The sequence below is a fragment of the Castor canadensis genome, chromosome 12 (assembly GCF_047511655.1).
Source record: "Castor canadensis chromosome 12, mCasCan1.hap1v2, whole genome shotgun sequence".
NCBI lineage: Eukaryota > Metazoa > Chordata > Mammalia > Rodentia > Castoridae > Castor > Castor canadensis.
Genome location: NC_133397.1, coordinates 99607765 through 99615605, shown reverse-complemented (window position 1 = coordinate 99615605; position 7841 = coordinate 99607765).

The window sequence follows — 7841 nt, the reverse complement described above, 5'->3', positions numbered from 1 at the left end:
AAACCATTGGTGTTAGACCCAGGAACAAATCGCACATTATTTTGCTGTGAGAATTGTTCTGGTTTTTGTAAGGAATACTTCCTGCATATCAGAATTTACAAGGTGGAGAAAGGCTCATTTTCTTCGAAGTTGCCCTCTTCAGCTAAGTTGAGGAAACCCATGAACCTCATGATAGAAAATAATCTGTGTTACAAGCAGGAGCATCTAGCACATTGTTTGTTGTGAGAAACAGTTTTATTTCTGACGAGATATTTTCAGCAACGTAGGTTTCTCAGGGCGGTGATAGGCTCCATTTTTTCCAAAAGGCCTACTCAGCTGAGTTGAAGAAACTCATGCATCTTTCAAATGATAATCATTTGTGTTAGAAACACGAGTATGTACCACTTTGGTTCCCTTTGAGAACTCTTATTGTTCTTGGAAGGAATACTATCTGGAACTCAGGTTACTCAAGATGGAGATAGGCTCATTGTGTTCCAAATAGGCCTATTCCTCAGAGTTGCAGAAACACATACATCTCTCGAAATAAACCATGTGTGTTAGAAACAGGAGCACCTATCACTTTGTTTCCCTATGAGAATTGTGTTAGTTATTGAAAGGAATACTTCCTGCAACTTAGATTTTTCAAGCTGGCTATACCTGCTTTTTGTTCTAAACACACCTACTGAGCGGTATGGAAGAAAAACATGTATCTCTCAAAAACAAAACCTCTACAAAACATGCAGGAATATCTAGCAAATTACTTCGTGCAGAGAACTGAGTTAGTTTTTGAAATTAATACTTCCTGGAAATAGGTTCTTGATGGGGGAAATAGGCTCTGTGTGCCCCAATTACGCCTATTCCACTGGCTTAAAGATATCCATGTACATCTGTAATGAAAATCATCTGACTGGGGAGCGGGATAGCCTAGCACATTGTTCTCCTGTGGGAATTGAGTTTGTTTTGGGAAGGATTCTCAGGCAAATTAGGTGTTTCATTGAGGAGATAGCCTCTCTGTCTTCCAAACAGGACTTCAGCTGTGTAGAAGAACCAACCACATGTATCTTTTGAGAGAAAACCATTTGTGTTTGAAACACAAGAATCTAGCACATTGTTTCCCGATGAGAACTGAGTTTGGTTTTGGAATGAATACTCCCTGCAACTAATGTTTTTCAAGGAGGAGATAGGCTATTTTTCTTCCAAATAGTCCAATTCAGCTAAGATGAGGAAACTCATGTTGCACTGCAAGGACAAACAACTATGTGAGAAGCTCTAGCATCTAGCACAATGCTTACCTGAGAGAATTGAGGTTGTGTTTGAAAGGAATACCTCCTGCAAATCACAATTTGCATGGTGGAGGAAGGCTCATTTTGTTCAAAATAGGACTATTCCCCTAAGTTGAAGGAATTCATATATCTCTTGAAAGAAAACCACGGCGTGAGAAGTAGGAACATCTAGCACCTTCTTTCACTGTGAGAACTGAGTTAGTTTTGAAATGGGATATGGCCTGTCACATAGGTTTTTTCAGGTGGAGAAAGGCTCTCTTCCTTGCAAAAGGCCTATTCAGTTGAGTTCAAGATACACATGTATCTCTCGAAATAAAACCATCTGAGTTAGAAAGGGGAGCATTGAGCACCTTCTGTCCAAGTGAGAATTCACTGAGTTTTGGAAATTCTTCCTGCAAGTGAAGCTTTTCAAGGTGGAGAAAGGCTTTCTTTGTTCCAATTAGGCCTATTCAAGCCTTGCGGAGGAAATACATGTATGTCTTGAAAGTAAGCCATCTGTCTTAGAAGCAAAAGCATGTGGCACATTGTTTTTCTGTGAGAACTGAGTCAGCCTTTCATAAGGAATACTCACGTCAATGTTTGATTTTCAAGGTGGAGATATGCTCTCTTTGTTCCAAATAGGACTATTCTGTTGAGTTGGGAAAACGTATATGTCTTTTGAATGTATACTATTTGTTTTAGAAGCAGGAGCACGTACCACATTGGTTCCCTGCATAAATTGAGTTAATTTTTTAAAGGAATACTACCTGCAACTGAGGTTTTTCATGGTGGAGATAAGCTCTGCCTGTTCCCAATAGGCTCCCTCAGCTGAATTAAAGAAACACAGCTATGTCTTGAAAGAAAACCATTTTTGTCAGAAGCAGGAGAATCCAGCACATTATATCCCTGTGAGAATTGAAGTCGGGTCTGTATGGACTACATCTGCATCTTAGGGTTTACAAGGTGGACTTGGGTGCCCTTTTGTCCAAATCGGCCTATTCATGTGACTTGAAAAACACATGTATCTCCCGAAAGAAAATCATCTCTGGTAGAATCAGGAGCATAAGATACCTTGTTTCCTATGAGAAATCACTTTGCTTTATGAGAAACACAACTTCCTGCAACTTACGTTTTTTGAAGCTGGCGATATTCACTTTCTGTTCCAAGTAGACCTCTTCTGTGGAGTTGAAGAAATACCTGTATTTCTGGGTAGAAAACAATATGTCTGAGAAGCAGGAGCTTCTAGCACATTGGTTTCCTGTGAGAATTGAGCTCGTTTTGGAAGGAATACTTCCAGCATTTTATGTGTTTCAAGGTGGAGATACGCTGTCTGTGTTCCTTAAAGCTTACACTACTGAGTTGTAGAAAGAAATGTATCTTTCGAACAGAACCATTTTGTCATAGAAGCAGGAGCATCTACCCCATTGGTCCCTGTGAGAATGGCTTAGTTTTTGAAAGGGATGCTACCTGCAACTTAGGATTTTCCACGTGGACATAGGCCAACTGACCTCAATTGAAGAAAACCATGTGTCTCTTGAAGAAAACCAGCTATGATATAAGCAGGAGCATCTAACACATTATTTTTCTGGGAGATTGAGTTCTTTTTTCAATGGAATACATCCTACAATGTAGGTTTTTCAAGGTGGATATAGGCTCTCGATGTTCCAAATAGGTCTATTTAGCAGAATTACAGAAAGAGAGGTATCCCTTCAACGAAAACTATCAATGATAGAAGCAGGAACATCTAGCACATGGTTTTCCAGTAAGAATTGGGTAGCTTTTTAAAGAAGAAATTCCTGCATATCAGAGTATTCAAGGTGGAGGAAGGCTCGTTCTGTTCCCAATAGGTCCCTTTAGACATGCTGAATAAACACATATGTCATTCAAAAGAAAACCATCTGTATTTGAAAGCAGAAGCATCAAGCACATTGTTTCCCTGTGAGAATGAAGTCAGTTTCTGAAATGAATATTGTCTGTAACTTACGTGTTTCAATTTGAAGGTAGGCTCTCTTTGTTTCAAATAGGCGTATTCAGCAGAGTTGAAGAAACACATGGAACTTTCAAAAGAAAACCATTTGTGTTATAAGCAAGCACATTGAGGACTTTCTTTGCTCTGAGAATTGCCTTAGTTTTTCAATGACATTCTACGTGGAACTTAGGTTTTTCAAGGTGGAGATAGGCTCTGTTTGTTAGCACAGGTCTATTCAGCTGATTTGAAAAACATGTGTGCCACTCTAAAGAAAATGATCTATGTTAGATGTGCCACTGATAGCACATGGTTTCACAGTGACAACTGTGTTAGTTTTGAAAGGAATACTTCCTGCAAACCTGAGTTTACTAGGTGGAGAAGGCTCATTTGTGCCGAATTGGCCTATTCACCTGAGTAGAAAAAACACATCTAACATTCCAAGGAAAACCATCTGTGATAGAAACTGCAGCATCTAGACGGTGGTTTCCCTGTGAGAATTCAGTTATTTTTTGCAGTTAATCCTTCCTGAAAAGTTTGTTTTTCAGGATGCACTTAGGCTCTTTTGGATACTAAGAAGACTATTTAGCAGAGTTGAAGAAACACATGTACCTGTCTACGTAAAACCATTGGTGTTAGACCCAGGAACAAATCGCACATTATTTTGCTGTGAGAATTGTTCTGGTTTTTGTAAGGAATACTTCCTGCATATCAGAATTTACAAGGTGGAGAAAGGCTCATTTTCTTCGAAGTTGCCCTCTTCAGCTAAGTTGAGGAAACCCATGAACCTCATGATAGAAAATAATCTGTGTTACAAGCAGGAGCATCTAGCACATTGTTTGTTGTGAGAAACAGTTTTATTTCTGACGAGATATTTTCAGCAACGTAGGTTTCTCAGGGCGGTGATAGGCTCCATTTTTTCCAAAAGGCCTACTCAGCTGAGTTGAAGAAACTCATGCATCTTTCAAATGATAATCATTTGTGTTAGAAACACGAGTATGTACCACTTTGGTTCCCTTTGAGAACTCTTATTGTTCTTGGAAGGAATACTATCTGGAACTCAGGTTACTCAAGATGGAGATAGGCTCACTGTGTTCCAAATAGGCCTATTCCTCAGAGTTGCAGAAACACATACATCTCTTGAAATAAACCATGTGTGTTAGAAACAGGAGCACCTATCACTTTGTTTCCCTATGAGAATTGTGTTAGTTATTGAAAGGAATACTTCCTGCAACTTAGATTTTTCAAGCTGGCTATACCTGCTTTTTGTTCTAAACACACCTACTGAGCGGTATGGAAGAAAACCATGTATCTCTCAAAAACAAAACCTCTACAAAACATGCAGGAATATCTAGCAAATTACTTCGTGCAGAGAACTGAGTTAGTTTTTGAAATTAATACTTCCTGGAAATAGGTTCTTGATGGGGGAAATAGGCTCTGTGTGCCCCAATTACGCCTATTCCACTGGCTTAAAGATATCCATGTACATCTGTAATGAAAATCATCTGACTGGGGAGCGGGATAGCCTAGCACATTGTTCTCCTGTGGGAATTGAGTTTGTTTTGGGAAGGATTCTCAGGCAAATTAGGTGTTTCATTGAGGAGATAGCCTCTCTGTCTTCCAAACAGGACTTCAGCTGTGTAGAAGAACCAACCACATGTATCTTTTGAGAGAAAACCATTTGTGTTTGAAACACAAGAATCTAGCACATTGTTTCCCGATGAGAACTGAGTTTGGTTTTGGAATGAATACTCCCTGCAACTAATGTTTTTCAAGGAGGAGATAGGCTATTTTTCTTCCAAATAGTCCAATTCAGCTAAGATGAGGAAACTCATGTTGCACTGCAAGGACAAACAACTATGTGAGAAGCTCTAGCATCTAGCACAATGCTTACCTGAGAGAATTGAGGTTGTGTTTGAAAGGAATACCTCCTGCAAATCACAATTTGCATGGTGGAGGAAGGCTCATTTTGTTCAAAATAGGACTATTCCCCTAAGTTGAAGGAATTCATATATCTCTTGAAAGAAAACCACGGCGTGAGAAGTAGGAACATCTAGCACCTTCTTTCACTGTGAGAACTGAGTTAGTTTTGAAATGGGATATGGCCTGTCACATAGGTTTTTTCAGGTGGAGAAAGGCTCTCTTCCTTGCAAAAGGCCTATTCAGTTGAGTTCAAGATACACATGTATCTCTCGAAATAAAACCATCTGAGTTAGAAAGGGGAGCATTGAGCACCTTCTGTCCAAGCGAGAATTCACTGAGTTTTGGAAATTCTTCCTGCAAGTGAAGCTTTTCAAGGTGGAGAAAGGCTTTCTTTGTTCCAATTAGGCCTATTCAAGCCTTGCGGAGGAAATACATGTATGTCTTGAAAGTAAGCCATCTGTCTTAGAAGCAAAAGCATGTGGCACATTGTTTTTCTGTGAGAACTGAGTCAGCCTTTCATAAGGAATACTCACGTCAATGTTTGATTTTCAAGGTGGAGATATGCTCTCTTTGTTCCAAATAGGACTATTCTGTTGAGTTGGGAAAACGTATATGTCTTTTGAATGTATACTATTTGTTTTAGAAGCAGGAGCACGTACCACATTGGTTCCCTGCATAAATTGAGTTAATTTTTTAAAGGAATACTACCTGCAACTGAGGTTTTTCATGGTGGAGATAAGCTCTGCCTGTTCCCAATAGGCTCCCTCAGCTGAATTAAAGAAACACAGCTATGTCTTGAAAGAAAACCATTTTTGTCAGAAGCAGGAGAATCCAGCACATTATATCCCTGTGAGAATTGAAGTCGGGTCTGTATGGACTACATCTGCATCTTAGGGTTTACAAGGTGGACTTGGGTGCCCTTTTGTCCAAATCGGCCTATTCATGTGACTTGAAAAACACATGTATCTCCCGAAAGAAAATCATCTCTGGTAGAATCAGGAGCATAAGATACCTTGTTTCCTATGAGAAATCACTTTGCTTTATGAGAAACACAACTTCCTGCAACTTACGTTTTTTGAAGCTGGCGATATTCACTTTCTGTTCCAAGTAGACCTCTTCTGTGGAGTTGAAGAAATACCTGTATTTCTGGGTAGAAAACAATACGTCTGAGAAGCAGGAGCTTCTAGCACATTGGTTTCCTGTGAGAATTGAGCTCGTTTTGGAAGGAATACTTCCAGCATTTTATGTGTTTCAAGGTGGAGATACGCTGTCTGTGTTCCTTAAAGCTTACACTACTGAGTTGTAGAAAGAAATGTATCTTTCGAACAGAACAATTTTGTCATAGAAGCAGGAGCATCTACCCCATTGGTCCCTGTGAGAATGGCTTAGTTTTTGAAAGGGATGCTACCTGCAACTTAGGATTTTCCACGTGGACATAGGCCAACTGACCTCAATTGAAGAAAACCATGTGTCTCTTGAAGAAAACCAGCTGTGATATAAGCAGGAGCATCTAACACATTATTTTTCTGGGAGATTGAGTTCTTTTTTCAATGGAATACATCCTACAATGTAGGTTTTTCAAGGTGGATATAGGCTCTCGATGTTCCAAATAGGTCTATTTAGCAGAATTACAGAAAGAGAGGTATCCCTTCAACGAAAACTATCAATGATAGAAGCAGGAACATCTAGCACATGGTTTTCCAGTAAGAATTGGGTAGCTTTTTAAAGAAGAAATTCCTGCATATCAGAGTATTCAAGGTGGAGGAAGGCTCGTTCTGTTCCCAATAGGTCCCTTTAGACATGCTGAATAAACACATATGTCATTCAAAAGAAAACCATCTGTATTTGAAAGCAGAAGCATCAAGCACATTGTTTCCCTGTGAGAATGAAGTCAGTTTCTGAAATGAATATTGTCTGTAACTTACGTGTTTCAATTTGAAGGTAGGCTCTCTTTGTTTCAAATAGGCGTATTCAGCAGAGTTGAAGAAACACATGGAACTTTCAAAAGAAAACCATTTGTGTTATAAGCAAGCACATTGAGGACTTTCTTTGCTCTGAGAATTGCCTTAGTTTTTCAATGACATTCTACGTGGAACTTAGGTTTTTCAAGGTGGAGATAGGCTCTGTTTGTTAGCACAGGTCTATTCAGCTGATTTGAAAAACATGTGTGCCACTCTAAAGAAAATGATCTATGTTAGATGTGCCACTGATAGCACATGGTTTCACAGTGACAACTGTGTTAGTTTTGAAAGGAATACTTCCTGCAAACCTGAGTTTACTAGGTGGAGAAGGCTCATTTGTGCCGAATTGGCCTATTCACCTGAGTAGAAAAAACACATCTAACATTCCAAGGAAAACCATCTGTGATAGAAACTGCAGCATCTAGACGGTGGTTTCCCTGTGAGAATTCAGTTATTTTTTGCAGTTAATCCTTCCTGAAAAGTTTGTTTTTCAGGATGCACTTAGGCTCTTTTGGATACTAAGAAGACTATTTAGCAGAGTTGAAGAAACACATGTACCTGTCTACGTAAAACCATTGGTGTTAGACCCAGGAACAAATCGCACATTATTTTGCTGTGAGAATTGTTCTGGTTTTTGTAAGGAATACTTCCTGCATATCAGAATTTACAAGGTGGAGAAAGGCTCATTTTCTTCGAAGTTGCCCTCTTCAGCTAAGTTGAGGAAACCCATGAACCTCATGATAGAAAATA